The sequence below is a fragment of the Trematomus bernacchii genome, unplaced genomic scaffold (assembly GCF_902827165.1).
Source record: "Trematomus bernacchii unplaced genomic scaffold, fTreBer1.1, whole genome shotgun sequence".
Lineage (NCBI taxonomy): Eukaryota > Metazoa > Chordata > Actinopteri > Perciformes > Nototheniidae > Trematomus > Trematomus bernacchii.
The window spans coordinates 188812-211742 of record NW_022987630.1 but is presented as its reverse complement, the minus strand read 5'-3'; the positions used below and the strand labels follow the sequence as shown (position 1 = coordinate 211742).

The window sequence follows — 22931 nt, the reverse complement described above, 5'->3', positions numbered from 1 at the left end:
TGGGACTAATAAAGGAATTCTGATTCTGATTCTGATTCTGATTCTGATTCTGATTCTGATTCTGATTACACCTCCAGGAGCTTTCAGGACATCCCATTCCAAACTCTTAGGCATTCATTTGAAGTTGGTCCCTTTGCACATTTTGTAAAACTAAAGCCAGAGAGAGATTTCAAACTGAGACAGGAGTTATTATTGTTGTACTTAAATTGAGTCTGTTGTACAAGCTGTCAATCATTTTATAATGTTCTATATATTTTAATTTATATTTTTTAAATGGACTTGCTCCGAAAAGAAATTGGGAGACGATTTAGATTTTTCTTTAATTATAATTTTTCGAGGAATAAAGTCAAGAAGTTTAAGAAAGAATAAAGACAGAGAATAAGGTATACATGTGAACATGAATGAAGCCCACAGAGAACAGAGAAGCATAACTTTAATAATGAACATGATCAAATCTAAGGATGTGAGAGTGACCTCTGATACGACACATATTTCATTCAGGAGGGAGAGGAGGAGGAGGAGGGGGAGGAAGAGGAGGAGGAGGAGGAGGAAGAGCAGGAGGAGGATTAGTTTAATAAGCCAGGTGATGCATAACTCAAAAATATTTACCTAACATTTACGCTTTCTAACGCCACACCCTTTGCACACTTCACGGCACGTCCACACGGCAGCGTCGCGTTGAAGCTTGTCGGTGGGCGTGTCTGCCGTGCGACCAACAACCAATCACATTAATCTCCCGCCCCGGACACACAAGCACGCGGTTTGATTGGCTAGAGCTTGTGCTGGCATATGATTTGATTGGCTGGCGCTTGAATAGTTGAACTTTTCTCAATTTTCGAAGCGAGCAGCGGAGGAGGCAAAGCGACGCGAGGGAACCACAATGCAGTTCGGCAAAGCGTCACGTCACCCCATTCAAAGTGAAGGGGAAGCGTCTCCGTTGAAGCACGCGACGCTGCCGTGTGGACGTACCGTCAGTGTACACATCAACCCGCCAAAATAAAACACCCCTCACATGTTAATAGACTTTTTTCTGATAATATAAAACACAACAAACAGATAGCAGACATTTGTCAATAAAGTCCTGCTCACTCCGACACAAGCACTTCACATTTGTCCAACACACGAAGCACAACGTGAGAATCAGCAGCATGTCGTAGAGAGAGTTCAGAAACACACGTGCACATATTTCTTATTCTTTATATTTAGGTGACGATGCATGGTGGGGAGCCGAAGAGATCTGTAAGGCTGGAAAAAAGAAATATATGATTGGAGCTTCATCCCTGCATCTGAGACCGGAGCGTGTCCACGGAGTTACATAGAAAATAAAATATTAGTTTTAAATCGATTTTTGATGTCCTTGTGTTTCATTTTTTTAAATCTAGATTTCATCGGCGGTCGTCTTCTGTTCACTTCTGACGATCCTGGGAGGAAGAGATGAGAGAAGACAAGATTCATCCATTTCTCATCATATTATCAACACAGTGCTTCTCAAAGTGTGGTCCGTGAGCGCCCCCTAGTGGTCCGTGAGCACATTGGTAAAATGTCACATTTGAAATAAATAAATAGGGTTCAAGGTTCAAGGTTCAAGGTTCTTTATTGTCAATCTGACATAGCTACAGAGTAATTATGCAGTTGAAAATCTTATGTCACAGGCTTCTCCAACAATGCAACATAATGACATAACATAATAACAATAAGAGCAAGAGCAATACAAAAATAATAATAGTTATAAAAATGAAATAAAGTTATGATGTGGAATAGTGCAGTATGAGTCTATATACAAGTTATTGGAATGATATATATATATTAGGTATTAGATACATACTACTGAGTAGCAGTTGAATGTTTGAAGTTGTTTCAACAGTTCAATTTGTTAACAGTCTCACTGCCCGCGGGAAGAAACTGTCTCCGAATCTTCTTGTCCTTGCCCGGATGCTGCGGTAACGTCTGCCAGACGGCAACAGAAAGAACAGTTTGTGGCTGGGGTGATGGGGGTCTTTGATAATCCGTAGTGATTTCTTCCTGAGCCGCTGGGAGTAAAGGTCCTCCATGGATGGCAGCTCCGTCCTGGTGATGTGCTGTGCAGTTTTCACCACCCTCTGTAAAGCCTTACGATCGAGGTCGGTGCAGCTGCCGTACCAGGCCGTCATGCTGCCAGTCAGGATACTCTCTATCGTGCACCTGTAGAAGTTGCAGAGTATCCTGGAATCCATTTTGAACCTCCTCAGCCTGCGGAGGAAGAAGAGCCGCTGTCGAGCTTTCTTGGTGATGGTGGTGGTGTGAAGAGACCATGTCAGGTCCTCAGTGATGTGGACCCCAAGGAACCTGAAGCTTTTGACTCTCTCCACCGTAGTCCCATTGATGGCGATGGGGGCGTGTCCCTCTCCCTGCTGCTTCCTGTAATCCACAATCAGCTCCTTTGTTTTGCTGATGTTGAGATGGAGGTTGTTCTCCTGGCACCAAGATGTCAGATTTTCGACCTCCTCTCTGTACGCCGTCTCGTCATCGTCTGTGATCTGGCCGATGACGGTCGTGTCATCAGCAAACTTCACGATGGTGTTGGAGCTGTGTGTGGCCACGCAGTCGTGGGTGAACAGGGAGTAGAGGAGAGGGCTGAGCACGCAGCCTTGAGGGGCACCGGTGTTAAGAATCAGGGTGGAGGATGTGATGTTTCCCACCCGCACTGCCTGGGGTCTGCCCGTCAGGAAGTTCAGGATCCAGTCGCAGAGGGCGCTGTTGAGCCCGAGGTCTCTGAGCTTGATGGCCAGCTTGGAGGGCACAATGGTGTTGAATGCTGAACTGTAGTCAATGAACAGCATTCTCACATATGTGTTCCTGTTCTTCGGGTCCAGGTGTGAGAGGGCAGTGTGGAGGGTGAGGGCTATGGCGTCGTCTGTGGACCTGTTTGCTCTGTAGGCAAACTGCAGGGGGTCCAGAGATTCAGGGAGGGAGGAGGTGATGAATAATTTGACTAACCGCTCAAAGCACTTCATTATGATGGAGGTGAGTGCTACTGGGCGGTAGTCGTTGGGGCAGGTGATGATTGTCTTTTTGGGGACAGGAATGATGGTGGAGTGTTTAAGACATGTGGGGACTACAGACTGCAGCAGGGACCTGTTGAAGATGTCTGTGAACACCTCTGCCAGCTGAACTGCACACACCCTGAGAACACGGCCAGGGATGCCATCAGGTCCAGGAGCCTTGTGTGGGTTAACCCTTTTAAAGGATTTACACACATCTGCCCTATTTAAAACAAAAGGGCAGTGTAGCTCCTGGTCCCTCTGTACCTCCACAGCCTGGCTGCTCTCAAAGCGTGCAAAAAAACTGTTTAGCTCATCTGGGAGAGATGCGCACGCAGACACTCCCGCAGCACCCCCCGCTGCTCCTTTGTAGTCAGTCATTGTCCTTAGTCCCGCCCACATATTCCTAGTGTTACAGCCTTTGAAGTCAGATTCCACCTTCTCTTTGTACTGTCTCTTTGCATTTTTTATTGCTCTCCGGAGATCATACCTAGACTTCCTGTACTCCTCCAAATCTCCCGCTGTGTGCGCGAGAGTGCGCGCTTTCAGTTTGCCGCGCACCTCACCGTTTACCCAGGGCTTTTGATTTGGGAATGTCCGTACAGAAACCTTCGGTACCACGTCATCGATGCATTTCCCAATGTAGCAGATGACAGTGTCCGTGTGTGTGTTGATGTTATTGTCCTCAAACACACTCCAATCCGTGGATGCAAAGCAATCCTGCAGTGCTGAATCTGACTCCTCGCTCCATCGTTGTACTGTCCTTGTTATCGGTCTGTCCCTTTTAAGTTTCTGCTTGTAAGCAGGCAACAACAGTAGTGAGATATGGTCTGATTTGCCGAAGGGAGGGCGAGGGAGAGCCTTATATCCATTCCGGAAAGGGGAATAAACATGGTCCAGTATGTTTCCCCCGCGCGTCGGGAAGTTGATGTGTTGGTAATATTTTGGCAAAAACCTTCTTCATGTTGGCGGTGTTGAAATCTCCGGCCACAACGAACGCCGCATCTGGCCGTGAAGTCTCGGTTTTATCAATAAACCCAAACAGCTGATCGAGTGCCGTGTTGTTGTCGGCGAGTGGCTGCGGCGGGATATACACTGCTGTTATCACAACAGATGTGAATCCCCTCGGCAGATGGAAGGCCCGACATGAGATCATGAGGTGCTCTAGCTGTGCGGAACAGTCCGATGAAATAATCTTCACATCTGAGCACCAGTTGTTGTTAGTCATTACACACACACCGCCTCCCTTACTTTTCCCCGAGTTTGCAGTCCGGTCCTGACGAAAAATAGAGAATCCGTCAGGGACAATAGCGGAGTCCGGGATAGCGGGGTTGAGCCAAGTCTCAGTGAGAATTAACACGTTACAGTTCTTAATGTCCCGTTGAAAAGCAATCCGGCTTCTGAGTTCATCTAGCTTATTTTCAATGGATTGAACATTAGCCAGAAGAATACTCGGAAGAGGGGGCCGATTCTCACGTTTTCTCAGTCTGACCAGCAACCCGGCCCGGCATCCTCGCTTTGTCTTCTTCTTGCGTCTCTCAGGTAGAACAGCAACAGGTAGCCATGGTGAATCTCCATTGTCTGTCGGAGGGTTAATATTGTCCACGAAGTTTCGCAATTGGAAAAGTTCCTCTCTGCTATATTGTATGGCAGAGTAGGTGCGGTCGGCTAGCATGTTGCGAACCATGTTAAAAGTAAAACGGCAAAAGTAAAAGAAATATGTACAAAATACGAAAATGGGCAAAGTTGGAGAGGAGCACAAAGACAATGCGGCCATCTTCACCGGCGCATCTGTGCGATTATGGCAAAAATCATAATCACGATTATTTGGGTCAATAATTGATATCACGATTATTAAATACGATTATTCATTGACTTTGAAAACATCCATTTATTGAACTTTAAAACAAATACAAATAATAATTTGAACAGTATCTTATAACTGTTGATTACCCTGAACGTATAATTCAACTGAAAAACTTTAAATAAATAATATCAAAATAATAAATACCAATAAACAAGATCAACAAATATTTTGGAGCGCACTTCCAAAAGCTACTTATCATATATCAAAATATGATAAATACAAATAAATTAGACCAAAATTAATTAGATCAAATATGTTGCACTGTCACAACCTAGCAAAGCAAAATAATTGTTTAATTCGATTATGTTGTTTTCGTAATTGTGGCAGGCCAAAATCGTAATTGCGATTAAAATACGATTAATTGCACAGCCCTATAAATAAATACATTTAAGTTTTCCGCACTCTCGTGGGAATATCTCCGCAATGGAGCGAGTTGAATGGTTTAGCCCAGCGCAACACCTTCGTCACACATGTTGCCACTTGTTTGTACCATTTTCAGGCGATTTGTAATCTGTTCTAGAAAAACGATGTGGTTTCTTTTAGATTTCAAGAAGCGTATAAAACAAACAATGGATGTATTTTATGAACATGTATCCACGCTGAAAGTATATTTAGATGTGTTAGGAGTGAGATAGAGATTATTATCTAATTAATATATGCATCCGATGAAGCATTGCATGAAGTCTGTTGATGATCAGAGGCTGTTGTTGGGATTGCATAAACGTTTTTTTATTTTAGTTTTGTAGGCAGACCATGCAGGCCAGCCCGATGGTCACCAAGGTTCATGTTTTAATAGCATTTTTATAAAAAAAAGCCCAGACGAGCCTAACGTGTGAAAAAAGGGCTTAGACCTCAGAGAGTTCAACTTGGGCCTGCGACCAAAGTTTAACTGTATTTTATTTTGAAAATCCACAGCGGAGGTTTGAGTCGTACTACCTGAGAGTCTGTTGGATAGGACATAAACTCCGAAATAAATGTAGTCTACTTTTCATAAGAGGTGTAAAACCTGAGCATTTTAAATCTTATTTGAAGGAAATGCTTATATAATCTGTAGTTGTATTTGTGTTGTTGATTTAATGTGTGAACGAGGCGATACAGAGAAGTGAAGCTGTCACTATTAGGCTGTAGTTTGTTATTAACTGTTGGAGCGGTGAGCAGGCCTTTTGGTTTGGGATATTTGTGGAGTCAGGTGGTCCGTGAGTGTTTGTTTATTGGTTAAGTGTCCTTGGTATGAAAAGTTTGAGAAACACTGATCAACAGAGAATAAGAAGTGTTGTACAGTTATAGTGCCTGGAGATTGTTTAAGTCGCCCTAATGAGACACATTTGATTTAAAATAACAAGTCAATACAATTAACAAAAAACACATGCAACATACAATACTGGAAATGTTAATAAAGAAAACAATATACCAAAAGATACTGTTTTTAATTGGGATTTAAATCAAAATAAATGTGTTGTGTTCTCTGATTGCAGCTGGGATTGAGATCCACTGTGGAGCAGCCTTAACAGAAAATGAAATGTGGATAATCTTGTCAGCGTGTGTGATGATGATTTCCTATCGTTGTGTTTCTGAAGCAGTGATGAGAATAAACACATGTATTGTCTTTGTTTTGTACAATGACTCCTTCAGTGGTTTTAAAGGGGACCTATCATGCAAAATGCACTTTGTGATGTCTTCTCTACATCAACATGTGTCCCCGGTGTGTCGGGGAACTCACGCAGCGTCAGAAAATAAAACCCTCTCTCTTTTCCTCCGTACCCAAATCTCTAAAAACGGGGGAACAACGGAGCTGATCCAGATTTGCGTCCGATATGACGTAATATCTGAAATGTGGACCCACGGCCCAATCAGAAACGTTGCTATCAGAAACAATGCCCGACTGTTTTGGACGTAATATGGTTGGTTTTTCATATATTTGTATATATCTGAGACCTATGCTATTGCCTACAAATAGCACGATAGGTGACCTTTAAAATCTAAAAGTATTTGTATTGTGTTAACATGAACATGTGTACGTTTCAGAGAGATGTTAAGAAAGCAGATGTTACCTGATCGATTCTGGACCGGTTCTGTATTGGGGCAGGTTCATAGCTCTGGAAAAGAAATGTGGTTATGTTAGAAAAACACGTCATCATATTTTAATATTTCATCATCAAACCTTCAAACTGTTTTAATGAAGATAAAGAGAAATCAGCTTTGAGACTGTTATAAGGGGGAGGGTCTTTTTTTACAACGTTTATTACTTTTAAAGGTCCCCTATTATACTCTTTTTTTTAATCAATATCTCACAGGTCTCAGATATATACAGAACCTGTCCCTGATTGGCTGAAACACCAAACAGATCATTGCAGCATTACCCATAATCCCCTCTGTTTCAGCCCTGTTTCCAAAGTGCTGATTCTCTGTCTGTTACTTTAGATGAAAATAAGGAGCCCCTCCCCACGCCCCTCTGAGAGACATTTGGTTACAAAGAACTCAAAGGTGCTCTAGGAGGAGATTCAGGTGATAAGGGGGGGGGGGGGGGTTACCTTGGTTGCTGATTGGCTAATGGTTACACAAGACAAAACATCGTGATGACATCATCAAGTGGCCAAAATCTGATCAGCTCATTTTCAGACAGGTTTTTATAGAAATGGATCAAAAAGAGAGAGAATCTTTGTTCCTGAAACTTTCAGAGTCTCTTTCCACAGAGGGGACACATGTTGATGAAGAAGAGACATGAAGAAGAGGGGACACATGTTGATGAAGAAGAGACATGAAGAAGAGGACACATGTTGATGAAGAAGAGACATGAAGAAGAGGGGACACATGTTGATGAAGAAGAGACATGGAGAAGAGGGGACACATGTTGATGAAGAAGAGACATGAAGAAGAGGGGACACATGTTGATGAAGAAGAGACATGAAGAAGAGGGGAGACACATGTTGATGAAGAAGAGACATGAAGAAGAGGGGACACATGTTGATGAAGAAGAGACATGAAGAAGAGGGGACACATGTTGATGAAAGAAGAGACACTGAAGAAGAGGGGGACACATGTTGATGAAGAAGAGAAATGAGGAAGAATGAGGGGACACATGTTGATGAAGAAGAGACATGAAGAAGAGGGGACACATGTTTGATGAAGAAGAGACATGAAGAAGAGGGGACACATGTTGATGAAGAAGAGCATGAAGAAGAGGGGACACATGTTGATGAAGAAGATGACATGAAGAAGAGGGGACACATGTTGATTATAGAAGAGACATGAAGAAAGAGGGGACACATGTTGATGAGAAGAGGACATGAAGAAGAGGGGACACATGTTGATGAGAAGAGACATGAGAGAGGAAGAGGTGACACATGTTGATGAAGAAGAGACATGAGAAGAGGGGACACATGTTGATGAAGAAGAGACATTAGAAGAGACATGAGACGAGGGGACACATGTTTGACTGAAGAAGAGACATGAAGAAGAAGGGGACACATGTTGGTGAAGAAGAGAACATGAAGAAGAGGGGACACATGTTGATGAAGAAGAGACATGAAGAAGAGGGACACATGTTTATGTAGAAGAGACATGAAGAAGAGGGGAACACATGTTGATGTAGAAGAGACATGAAGAAGAGGGGACACATGTTGATGTAGAAGAGACATGAAGAGGGGACACATGTTGATGTAGAAGAGACATGAAGAAGAGGGGACACATGTTGATGTAGAAGAGACATGAAGAAGAGGGGAACACATGTTTATGTAGAAGAGACATGAAGAGAGGGAACACATGTTGATGTAGAAGAGACATGAAGAAGAGGGGACACATGTTGATGTAGAAGAGACATGAAGAAGGGACACCTGATGAAGGAAGAAGGGGACACATGTTGATGTAAGAAGAGACATGAAGAAGAGGGGACACATGTTGATGTAGAAGAGACATGAAGAAGAGGGGAACACATGTTGATGTAGAAGAGACATGAAGAAGAGGGGACACATGTTGATGTAGAAGATGACATGAAGAGGGGACCACATGTTGATGTAGAAGAGACATGAAGAAGAGGGGACACATGTGATGTAGAAGAGACATGAAGAAGAGGGGACACATGTTGATGTAGAAGAGACATGAAGAAGAGGGGACACATGTTTATGTAGAAGAGACATGAAGAAGAGGGGACACATGTTGATGTAGAAGAGACATGAAGAAGAGGGGACACATGTTGATGTAGAAGAGACATGAAGAAGAGGGGAAACATGTTGATGTAGAAGAGACATGAAGAAGAGGGGACACATGTTTGATGTAGAAGAGACATAAGAAGAGGGGACACATGTTGATGTAGAAGAGACATGAAGAAGAGGGGACACATGTTGATGAAGAAGAGACATGAAGAAGAGGGGACACATGTTGATGAAGAAGAGACATGAAGAAGAGGGACCACATGTTGATGTAGAAGAGACATGAAGAAGAGGGGATACATGTTGATGTAGAAGAGACATGAAGAAGAGGGGACACATGTTGATGTAGAAGAGACATGAAGAAGAGGGGTCCACATGTTGATGTAGAAGAGACATGAAGAAGAGGGGACACATGTTGATGTAGAAGAGACATGAAGAAGAGGGGACACATGTTGATGTAGAAGAGACATGAAGAAGAGGGGACACATGTTGATGTAGAAGAGACATGAAGAAGAGGGGACACATGTTGATGTAGAAGAGACATGAAGAAGAGGGGACACATGTTGATTTAGAAGAGACATGAAGAAGAGGGGACACATGTTGATGAAGAAGAGACATGAAGAAGTGGATTTTGCATAATAGGTGACTTTGAAGTCTTGAGGGAGCTCCTACCTTCTTCACCACCTCCTCCTCCTCCTGCTTCTTCTCGTAGTGGGAGAAGTCGTCGAAGATGGAGGTGGTGTGTTTGTACTGGGCGATGATCTTCAGCACCTGCTTGGCCTTCTCCAGAGGAACCTCCTGAGTGTCGCGTGAGTTGGTGACGGGCTTGTTGTCGTTGTTCTCCAGGCGGATGTGGCGCAGCTGGCTGTTGGGCACGTCCTTCACGAACAGCCAGTGGACGTCGAACTTCCCCTTCCACTTGTCCTGCGCCCAAACCCCCGCGCTGGTGCCGTAATCCACGGGCGAACGCATCTCCGCCACGCCGCAGAAGTGCCCGCTGCCGTTCACGCTGTACAGCAGGTACACCGGGCCCTTGGAGCTCATGGTCCTGAAGGCCGAGTCCAGACGCTTGTTCCCGTGCTCCGTGCTGCACCAGATGGAGTACTTGATGGAGCGGTGGATGTCGTCCTCGCTGGAAGAGAAGATAATACTTGTTTTATGCATTCATTTATTTATTGAACAGGGACAGTGATCATTGCATTGGTTGGGTTTTATGTGTATCTCTGCTTGGGCTGGTTCCCTCTTAGATTTGCAAGTATATGTGTAAAAAACATTTTGCATATTGACTGGTTATGTGCCATTTCATTTGTGTTGTACAGCTGTATTCGTCTGCCTGTATTGTTTGTGTTTTATCTGTTGTAACTTTGTTCATGCTGCCCTCTTGGCCAGGTCGCTCTTAAAAAATACATGTTCATCTCAATGAGACTTTTTACCTGGTTAAATAAAGGATATATATATATGTTACATGTTGTGATCATGGACCCCTTGTTTCTGTTGTGTGATTGTGAAGTGCTATATGTGACATGTACAGTGGTGACTCGTCATTAGGGACACAGCAAAATATGAAACAAATATATATCTTAAAATATATTTTAAGATCATGTTTAGTCATCTGATTTGTCTGTACATTGCTGTTTTAGTCTACACTGGATCGATTCATATTGTGACACGGTATTGTTAACATGGCCCACCAGTGCAGAAATACCCGGATGTTGACAAGCAAGCCTCTATCACGACTTTTGGTTCAATATAACACACATTTTTGTGGAGAATACGAAGATTGTTTTCAGTTCTTGTCAAGCAAATGTATTTGTACTACGTATGTTACTAAAGAGGTTTCAGATTGGCCAGTAGTAACGTGGTTGCTAGGGACGCATCTCTCGCTGCCGGAAATGAGTATTCTCGTCACTGTCCAACACATTCTCACTCCCAACTCGACCTGTCAGGATCCCTTGGCGTCACTACAACGCAGTGGTGGGCCCTTTAGCGTCGATTTTCAACTATCCGGGAGTCCCATTGACTTGCATAGAGCGACACCCCCCCCCCCCCCCCCTCTCTCTCTTAGGGCTGTGCATCTTCACTGGTCTCACGATTCGATTACGATTATCCTGTCAATGATTCGATATCCCGATGCATAACAATGCGTTGCATCCTCAATTTTCTATATTACTGCACATGGCTTCTTTTTCATCAATGAATACATGCAGTAAGATAAATATGAACTCCCTTTTTATTATTTATCAGGTTACTATTAGGGATGGGAACGGTTAATCGAATATTCGAAATTATTCAGGTATGAGAATATGAGAATATGAGTTATGAATATTTTTTATTGTAATTCTTTTGTTTTGGGAGGGTTGCCTAAGTTGATTACATATTATCAAATGGAATAATTCAATGTATACGACAGTGCCATAGCTAAGTGTGTTAGGTCTAAAGGTGTGTTTTGCTCCGCTCACCGGCCCCTCACAGCGGGCAGAGCTGCAGGTGCTGATCTCTCTCTCGCGCGTCCGGTTATACTTCACTTGCGTTTATGTCCAAATCCATCAGAAAACCAAGTTATGTTTTAAGCATGAAAGCTGTAGGCCTATAGCTGTTCAAACTGTGATCACCAGTTCAATACATTTGACACATTTCGACTTGGTTTCTATACTTATTTGAAAATTTATTTATTTATTTTTCTAAATTTAATTTAAAAAAGAAAAAAAATTGTAAACTTTTTTCCCAATTTTTTTTAATTTTTTTAGGATATGTACATTTCTGTTAATCGGTTAACCGTTTTTTTGGGGGTCGAATATTCGAATATACATTTGCTTTCAAATTCCCATCCCTAGTTACTATCAGCCTGTCACTCATTATTTTCAGGGGGGGGGGGCGGGGTTTGGAGGAACAGAGGAGACGGTGATCGCGAAAGCTTTCCTCCTGCCTTCACAAACTTTAAACACGTATTTATCGTCTGAAAATAGCAAGAGGACATTCATACTCTGCAATCCAAGACTTGATTAAATCCACCAAAAAACCTGACATGACGACAACAAGTGTTTTTCAAAAACATAAATAGATGTGTGTCTCTGAGCCGCAGCGACACGGACTGATTCAGAGCGGGTCATTCTCCTTTTGGTTCTGGACTGGTGTTCTTGTGCTGGTGGATGAAGCAGACTGCTGTGTTTGGAGCCGCTGTGCCGCTGTCACTTCTGTTCCCTGATCTCTGCGTCACCGACCGATTTGATATTCGTGTGACAGAAAAATAAAAAAAACGTTATTGTCCAGCCGCGGCCGGAAGATCAGGAAGCAACGTTACTATGCTATAATCGATTATGTTCTGTCCCTGCATCGATGCAGAATCGTCCACGTCCGCATCACGATGCATCATAGAAACGATTAATTTCAACACCCCTACTCTCTCTATCGGAGCCATGGATAGCCAGAAGCTTATATATACTGTATATAAACATCTAAGTTTTTCGTGCCCCACCACTATTGTACATATAGAAACGCCACGGGACATGTGTGTAGTAACGCGTGTTCTTTGCATTTGATTGTTCTCTTTTATCCTTTCGCCTCTATCTACTTGTCTTTCATCCTTTCTTTATAACTAATGATGTTGATGTGTTGTGATTTGAAAAAGGTGTCCATTATCATCTGGCCGGGAACAACAGCTGGAAATTAGCAATGTTGGCTAAAGCTAATGCCCCATTTACTGTTTTTTGTGACAGTTGATCAACGGGGACTGTCCACGACACTATGAACAAATAAACTAAACTAAACATTAATCAAAATGTCTGTAAAGGTGCCAGAGTTAGCTATTTTTCATCTGTCAAGTCAACTTCATACGATAATACTTTATTGGTCAGATCAGGTCTGAAGTGTGACTTGCATCACAGCAGCTCCATGTGTAACATCAACAGACAAATATCAAGACACAATACGTGAACAACAACATGTAACATAACAGCAGGATCAGTGAGAGCTGCTCAAAGAGCCTTCAGCGTGCATCTGATCTGGAGCTCTGTGTTTACTGAGAGGACCGACTGGAGCACAAAGGATGCTTCAGTCTGACTTTATTGAATCTCCATCAGATGGTAGCAGTTCAGATTCTCTGCTCAGAGCATGCTGTGGGGTCCCAGGTGATGCTGTTGGAGCCTCTCAGGTTATTATGGGATGCTGAGTCAGAAAGCCTCTGGCAGGGTGGCACCAACAATCTTTGAGCAGATAAATAAGACGGACCTTTATTAATCCCTGTGGGGAAATTCAGTATTACAGGACCGCACAGATTCACATAGATTAGAGATTAATAAATTTAAAGATAAAATCAAAGATACAAATACAATTATATACAGTTAAGTAACTTTAAAGATCTCCTATCATGCTATTTTTAGGCATATATTATGGGTCTCAGATATGCTCAAACTCTTTCTCTCTCTCTCAGGTTTACCACAAGGTGAGTTGTGCTAATGTCAACAAAGACCATATTACGTCCAAAACACGTTGCGCACAAGCCCCCAGGAAGTGCGCCGGACTCTGATGAAAATATTCGTTGTGGCCAAACGGCGGTACTACAATTTCCGTATCAGTCCGTGACGTCACCGGGCCCGGAAACACTTTTTCCCATTGACTAACATGGGGAAAGAAAAGTCTGTAAGTCGTTGGATAATTTTTTATCCCGCCGTCTCAGGGAGGAGAAATCGGCGGAGCTGCAGCTGAGAAAAGATTGAGTGTGTGTGTGTGTGTGAGGACTTAACGTAACGGCTCCGTGGATTGGTCCATTTTGACCAATCCACGGAGGGGTCGTCGTTACGTCAAATGAAAAATTGAAAAAGAGAAATGTCCAACGAGGCGTTCTGGGGCAGCATAGACAGGTCTTCTCTGTGTTAGAGTTTTACTCGCTACAGGGTGTACTTTGAGGGTTTGTGACTCTGCAGACCGTTTACATGCATACAAACCTTCATAACACACAAGGGGACGGGGAATAACCAGAAAAGCATGACATGGGACCTTTAATACTTCCTGCTCTGCACTTTCCTTTTCATTTGACTTGTGTTGTGTTGTGAGTAGGGATGTCCCGATCACCTTTTTTTGCTCCCGATCCGATTCCGATCATTTGATTTTGACAATCTGCCGATACCGATTTTTCCCGATCCGATCTTTATGCAATGCATTAAGAGAAAAAAAAGGTAACAGATAACGGCTGGTCATCCAACGCGATGAATTCAGCTATCTTGGCTGTTATTTTTTTGGCCTTTCACTGTTCTGGGGCAGTTTCTCTTTCCTTTTAAAAGTCTCTGAAAGTGTCGGTTGTTTCAGTGCCGTTACCTGAGTGGCCGCTGTGTACTCGTCGTGTTGTTGTTGGTGTTTGTATTAGATTGGTCGTGTTGAACGTAGCTCTGTTCTTTCCACCACGCGGAACCTCCGCCTTGCAAACATTGCATCTGGCTGTTACACTGCCTTCGCTTTCAATTTTATAATACTTCCAAACTCCTGACATTTTCTCTGTCCCGAGTCACCAGCTGAACGTAGCCTCTCGTTAGCTTACTGCTACTATTAGACACTGCGCCCACTCTGTTGCCAGATTTGAGAGAAATAAGCAACCAGAGGCCTGTACTACGAAGCTGGTTCAACTTAACCTGGATATGTTGGAGTTAGCCGGTTGGCGTAATCCAAAACATACGCGATGGCGCTAAACTGTACTACGACGCTGGTTATCAAGTGGATCGCTCAAGCCAGCCGTGTCCTATCTAGTTAGGTGCGCGTTCACATGAAAGGGGTGGTATTTGGAGCATTCGACCAATCTCAAACACGGAGAAGCGTACTGACAGCGCAGCGTCATACTTCCTGAATGAAAAGTGAACTATAATATTAGTCAAATATGAGGAAGTTAAACTTTAAACATCCATGACTTAAACACTTTACCCAGGATAAAAGCCACATAGCTGCACCTGCAAGGTGAATACAGCTGGTAACAGAGAAAGTGTTTGAATGCGTACATTAACAGGTTTATGATATCACTGCCCCGTCCAAGACACGATCTGACTTTAATTACATTTGACTCCAGTGTTTCGTCAACTTAATGTGTTGCTTAAAATAATACTTCTGCATACAGTATGTGACACTGTGAGTGTTGCACGGCCAGATACGGCTCAGCTGACTCAGATAAGGAAATATATGATACATTATGATGTGATATGATATGAATGATAATGGGACACATCTACGTCTGCACTCACAGTGCCGCGGACTGTACGTAATGTTACTCTGATCCGGTTACTTATGTCGTGGCAGATATTTAAGTAAGCTTTCTTAACGCTAATGTTATAATAGTCAGATTGCTCTGAAGATGGGAGGAGGGGATATTCTATTAATGTTCACGTTCACACAGTCAGTTGATTTTGGCCGGTCGTCTTTCCTGCAACGGCAGTTTAAACTGTATTTCCTTTCTCCTGTCATATGAATTGATCGCTTTAAACTCCGCACACGGAGCTCTGATTGGTCAGCAGGCAGTGCTTTCACTGAGTTGATCTCTTAGCCTGCCACCTAACCTGCTCCGGAGCAGGTTTGCCGCTCAGCATAAGTTACCATGGAAATCTAGCCTGCTAAAAAGAGAACCAGCGTCGTAGGACCGGAAAGCCCGAGATTTCCCTGAATTTAGCCGGCTAAGAGAAAATCCAGCTTCGTAGTACAGGCCTCTGGTCTATGAACACAAGCCCAAAGAAGCAACACATACATGATGTGTGTAATTTTAAACCAAAACTAAGGCCTCAGGATGACTTTAAGACGTGAACATGGTCATTTTTGTTTTGTAACATTAAATAAAATAAAAATATTTTATTAAAAAAATAAATAAAAAAAATAAAAAAAATTCCCGATCCCCAATTTTTTTTTTCCAATTTCGATCTTTTGAAAATCACGTGATTGGCTCCGATCCCCGATCACGTGATCGGATCGGGACATCTCTAGTTGTGAGCACACCTCCCTCTCTCCTCTGTGTAACACATGCTGCTTAATTCCTGCCATTTATGGGTCAGTGTGTGAATATTAAACTGAATGCATGTATTTAATTAACATACAAAGGAGCGGTATAAAAGACATAAAAAAGTGCATCTTGCAAGATAGGAGACCTTTAAAATAAGAAATGAAATCAAAATGAACATATATGTACCTGTAGCTCTTGATGATGAAGCCGTGTAATAAATACAGTTAAGTAACTTTAAAATAAGAAATGAATTGTCGTCGTAAAGTTATTTGTTTTTGGTTGTTTTGTACAAAGAAATTATTTGTTTAAAACAATGAATCAAATATCACGGATGCTGATGACCTAAAGCGTTGCAAACGCCATTGTAACACATAAACACTGATGTTCAGCTTGTAACGGTGGTGGACTCATCAGAACAGAGTGGGCGAGGCTGACCAATCAGAGCACAGTGGGCTCATAGGGAGCGGGGGGGGCAGGAGCTCCAACAAGCCGTGTAGGACAGAGAGTGAATACACATACTATACAGAGATGCTGTATGAGAAACCAATGTGAGTTTGGAACATTGAACAATATGAATATATTCTAGTAGACCTCAACAATGGAACTATGATCCGTAGAGATGGCCATGACACGGGACCTTTAAAAGAACATATGTACCTGTAGCTCTTGATGATGAACACGCGGCCGTGCTTCAGGCTGCAGTCGAACTCTTGCGGGTTGTAGGCGTTCGAGGCTCTCAGTTTCTCCAGGACGGGATGAGAGTCCAGCCCCGAGTCTGGAGGCAGACCCCCTCCTCCAGTGCCTCCATTAGAGGAGCCGCTGCTGTCCAGGCTGCCCCCCCCGTAGCACAGGTTGCGGCTGCGCGGCGCCACCCAGCGCGTCGGGGGGGTCGAGCCGTGGTTCTGGTAGCTCTGAGGAGGGGGGGGGCCCTGCATCGTCATCTGCTGCACCAGAGACTGAGCAGAGTGAAGGTGCATCTGCTGCTGGTGAGGATGGTGATGGTGGGGATGGTGGTGGTGGTGTTGGGGGGGCGCCATCTTGTTATTGCCTCCTTTATTATTATCCCACGTGTCAACAATGTCCATGTTGTGATTTTTTAGGGTTGGATGGGGGGGAAGCCCTGCCATGAGGGGGGTTTGTTGTTTCTCATCATTTTCTGCTGCTGTTGCATTTTCGCTGGTTTGCTGGCGATGGCCGCCCAGGACGCTGTTTTCGGGGGGGGCAAACCAATCGGGGTGCCTCCATTTCCTGTGACGACTCCCCCCCCAAGAGACCCGATGCTCTTCACCCCGCCGTCCCCCCCCCCTCCTCCTCCGATCTTCAGGTCCCAGCATGCCTTGCTCCAGGCTGTTCATACCGGGCGCTTTGTTGCTCAGGTTTGTCGTTGTGGAAGCCTGTTTGCCCGTCGGGGGGAACCAGCGTACCCCCCAGGGAGGAAGGAGGCACCAACGTACCCCCCAGGGAGGAAGGAGGGTAACTGTAGCTGCCGCCCCCCCCGCCGTACGCCGAGCTCTGAGTCTGCTGGCCCTGAGAGCCGCCGCCGCTCGTTCCCCACGCCGAGAAACCCGGGTTTTCTGGGAAGAAGTTGAAGCGGTGGGGGGGGGTAAATGCTGCTGCCGAGACCCCCCGGCTGCCCGAACACCGTGTCGTGCAGGAAGTGATGGTCTCCATTGCTGAGGGGGGCGTAGGGGGTCAGGTAGGGGATGGGGGGGTCGCCGCCCGTGGACCAGGGAGCCTCACTGAGGGGGAAAGGGAACCCGATGGAGGGGGCGTAGTAGCTGGACAGGTAGGGGTCCGTCATGGACTGATAGCTGTTGTTCTGGAAACAGAGAGAGAGTTAAGATCATTGCAGGCTGTTAGAAAACTCTCCCTGGTCCCCGGCTTGATCTTCAATCTCAGGATCCATGTATTTCTGTAGTCATCACATACAGAGCATCAACTAGTTCCTGAACAGTGTCCTTCACATGCTGATATCCAAGAGAGGGAGTTACACAAGATGGAGGCATACCGGTTCTTCTCTAGGTAATCATACATCCTGTCATGTACAAAATACTTTTTCTCAAAATGTGGCTTTTTTCTCAAAATATCAAAATTACTGACTTTTTTCTAAATCTAAAAAATCTGACTTTTTCCTCAAAATCTAGAAATTCTGACTTTTTCCTCAAAATCTAAAAATTCAGACTTTTTTTTCAAAATCTAAAAAAATCTGACTTTTTCCTCAAAATCTAAAATTCTTGACTTTTTTCTCAACATTCAGAAATGTTCTCAAAATCTAAAAATTATGTATTTTTTCTCAAAATCTAAAAATTATGTATTTTTTCTCAAAATCTAAAAATGTATTTTTTCTCAAAATCTAAAAATTATGTATTTTTTCTCAAAATCTAATATTATGTATTTTTTCAAATAATCAAAAATTATGTATTTTTTCTCAAATCTAAAAATTATGTATTTTTTCTCAAATCTAAGATTATATATTTTTTCTCAAAATCTAAAATGTATTTTTTCTCAAAATCTAAAATTATGTATTTTTTTTTAAGAATCAAAAATTATGTATTTTTTTAAAAATAATCAAAAAACAGCAACTCAACATTATTCACACATTAAAAGCCAGTCTGAAGAGGTGTGTTTTGAAGGTGGGGGGGGTCAGTGCAGAATAAAATAATCTGTGTCCATAAAAACACTAAGGATGCTCCGAATGCATATCCTAAACTTTTATAAGGCTTTTTGAATGTCTATCGTCTCACAGGGTTCTGCAGCTTTCCACCACAGACTGCACATAGAAAGGTTTCAACAAGTACAATGGCCATATCTATTTGTGTCTTGTGTTCATATTTTTGAAGTATCAGGGTGAATGAGGAGGCCATTAATGAAATAGGTCCTAGAATGACATATTTCAACCTAACATATACAGCAAAAATAAATCGTCAAATGCTGGTAGGGAGGATGGCAGTCAACAATGGAAAACTGTCTTTGTTGATTTGCAGATGTCACAACAGAAGAGCATTGATTTAAAAACCTTTAGGACATTCAAGGCTTTTTCGAACCTTTTTATCCGTATCATTTCAGACAACTTTAAAGACTTGGTAAGGACCGGCTGATGAAACCTTGTTTTAAGACATCATCTCCATCCCAATAGAAAAAATACCTTAAAGGGTCACCTATCATGCGATTAGGCAATAGGTCTCTGATATAGTGTTTTGCTCAAAATACCAAACAGATCACTCATTCTAGCCATGCCTCATATCCCTCTGTTTAACTTCCTGTTACTAAAGTGCTGATTCGGGGAATAAAGCTTTAAAAAAAATAGGGGGCGGAGCTTATATGACGTAAATAACTTCATATCGGATGGCAAATCTGGATCAGCCCCGTTGTTCCCCCGTTTTTAGAGATTTGCGCACGGAGGAAAAGAGAGAGGGTTTTATTTTCTGACGCTGCGTGAGGACACATGTTGGGGGACACATGTTGATGTATAAAAGACATAAAAACGTGCATTATGCATGATAGGTCCCCTTTAATTACGATAGTCGTTTTCTTTCTTTGTGTAACAACACTGTTTTTTGACTGCACTGAAAAATGTTGCTTTTGAAAGGAATAACACCAACCAATATGGATACTTAATGAGACAAAAGCCTGTTGTTGGTTTTCAAAATAAATACACCTGTCCCGATTTAGGAAATGTTGACTTTACAGGGCTCTGGAGTTATTGTAAATAAGCTTACTTTTAATTCTTGTTAGCTGTAATTTGGTCCTTCATTGTGTTTGTTTGACAGACAGTCTTTCACTGTCAACTTGTATATATTTAACTCAGTAGTTCTGTTTCATTTCCTATTTTGAGATGTTGATATTTTGACATTAGGTGCAATGCCTTGTTGTAACGTGCCTATGACGGATCAATAAGGTTAATCTGAAGCTTCTTCCTATTCGGTTCAGCTTTTCAAAGTTAACATCAGAAGCAGTTTCCTACCTGATTTGACTGGTTGGTGAGATACGGCTCAAAGTCGTTATCGTGCACTGTGTCCTTCTGGTGGAGGGAGCCATTCTGCACGGAGACTGGGAACGCTGCAACAAAATGAATCACACTGTAGTCAAAACGGAAATCTACACATGCAGGATTCCCAAACACACCTAACGATGGTGAATCCTGACATATCTGTACAGCTGGAGGGACATCCCAGAATCCTGCTTTAATAACCTGCTCTAGTTCGCGTGCATCTCTTCCTCTTATGGAAGGCAGTTATAGTCTTGGAGTGAAACAGAAGTGTGGGGGTGTTCAGTGTTGTACAGAGATTTAAATAGATTATTCTGTCTGCAGGATAAACACAACCTTTGGAAGATTTGACCTTTTAAAAAGTGCAAGGTGTTTCCATTGATGAGCTGACGATGTATGTTCGTTACTGCATTAAAGAAGACATTTGAACACAGCGAGGATATGAGGCATCTGTTCATAAAGGATTGTGAGTCTCTTCTTACTAGGGCTGTGCAATTAATCGTATTTTAATCGCAATTACGATTTTGGCCTGCCACAATTACGAAACAACATAATCGAAAAAAAACGATTATTTTGCTTTGCTAGGTTGTGACCGTGCACTGCAACATATTTGATCAAATGTATTTGTATTTATATATGTTTAGTAGCTTGTTGAAGTGCACTCCAAAATATTTGTTGATCTTATATCTTTATTATTTATTTAAATGTATCATTTATTTAATTTATTTTTGTATTGGTTTTTCAGTTGAATTATACGCTCAGGGTAATCAACAGTTAAAAAGATACTGTTCAAATTATTATTTGTATTTGTTTAAAAGTTCAATAAATGGATGTTTTCAAAGTCAATGAATAATCGTATTTAATAATCGTGATATCAATTATTGACCAAAATAATCGTGATTATGATTTTTGCCATAATCTCACAGCCCTACTTCTTACCTTTGCTTGCATCTTGTCCTTTCGATGTCTTCATGGTCACAATGAGAGGATGAAAGCATGTGAAAGGAGAAAACACAACACATGCATGGGTCTATAATGCACTGTACGCCAGATACAAGCAGACACAAGAAATTGCAATACATATTTATATTTTGTCATTAACAACACCACTGAATGCACTGCTGTCCTGGGAGTGTTCTGCTAATTGAAAAGGGACAAAGTGCCACAGCATAAGAGACTGCTGCTGCAACATATCCACCTACATCTTCTGTATAAAGAAACATGTTTAATTAGTAATGTTGTTTCTAGTCTAGCATATTTGCACTACTGCATTATGGTTTAAAATGTGCCGGAAAAGCATGAATTATAAACATTGTAGTTCATTTTCTATATATAAATATTCATTTTATACACAGTTATCGTTCACCTATGAGTTTGTACATAATTATTAAAATGCCTATGTATTTTATTTGTCTTATGACCCTATTTATTTGTATTTTTTTTTTATAATGGCTTTTTTTTTTTTTTAATAGTTTCTATGTATTAATTTTTTATAATTCCTATGTATTTTTTGTTTTATTTTACAAGCCATGTGCAATATGCTATATATACTTTCTGTATTGTCCTTGTATGCAATTCATTAATGTTCTTTTGGGTCCTTATTTTAAGGTAAATGCAGCAGTGTGTAGCACTTTATATTTCAGATTTTTTTATCAATGTTATTATCAACCCTTAAATGGTTTCTGTATCTTGGGGGAAACAGTCTTATATGGGTCTAATAACAGCCGAATAAGGGTGTAATAGCAGTGTAAAAAGGGATGTAATACTAGTGTTATATGGGTGCAATAACAGTGTAAAGGGGATCTATTTCCAGTGTATTATGGGGGAAATAACAGTCTTATTTGTACGTATAATATACCCATATAATACTGTTATCACATATTATTATAAATAATGGTGAAATATGGGTATATTAATGTATTATATTAATGTAATGTAGAAAATACCAATTCAAAAACATCACATATTAACCTATCTGCACACTGACATGTGTATATCTGTCCTCTGGGTGTAAATAGTCCCTTTTATCTAACCCACCACCCACTTCGCTGTGGTCCAGGCCTGTGGAAAGCTCCAGTGAGGGGGGCAGTTTCACAGCTCACCTCCCCGCTCTGAGAGCCTCCTAGCCCGGCCACACTCCCCCTCACACCTCGCCTCTCAGCGGAGGGATACATCTTAACGGTTTTTCTTACCTGAGGGTCTATACTGGCGGCAGACATCCTTTACCCCACCAGGTGTAGTGCGATGTGTGTGTGCTTATGTGTGTGTGTATGTATGTATGTGTGTATGTGTGTGTATGTGTGTATGTGTGTGTGTGTAGGTGTATGTGTGTGTGTATGTTAATGGCAGTTTAAACAGTCCGTTAGCCGTTAGCAGTGATCTGGTCTCTCAACTCGGAGGACCGTTTCTTCTCTCCCCGGTGTCTCTGGCTCTCCTCTCTCCGGTCCCCGGTCCTCATGAACTCCGGCGGGGCTTCAGTCCTCTCCGGTCCCCGTTAACTCTCCGGGAGATTAAAGATCCTCCTCCGGTGGCCCTGCTGCTCACTTTGCCCCAATGGCAGCTTCATCCGGGGACTGAAGGGGAGGAAGTGACGTAGGGCACGTAAAAGAAAAGACGCGTTCATGGCTCAGTGTTGTTTTTTTATGTCGTTTTTATTTATTTTTAATTTAATATTATTAAGGTTTATTAAGACACATTTATTATAACCATACATTCCCTATATAGTCCCTCCCCCTTCCCACCCTTCTTGTCATTTCACAGAAATCATACCTGATGTTTGTTAGCAATCGTCTGAGTTCATCTATCTATTAAATTATATGTATATTATTTATATTATAGCATACACATGTATACAAATCACATACATTCATACATTTTGTTCACAACATTTCATCTGTTTGAACTGAATTGAGATTGACTCCTAATCATCTACAATTAA

General features: G+C 42.2%; 1 pseudogene; it reads right to left on the bottom strand.

The window, feature by feature from the left end:
• Positions 1-416: 416 nt before the first annotated feature.
• On the bottom strand, positions 417-22559 carry LOC117484556 (annotated as a pseudogene).
• Between the last annotated feature and the right edge of the window lie 372 nt (positions 22560-22931).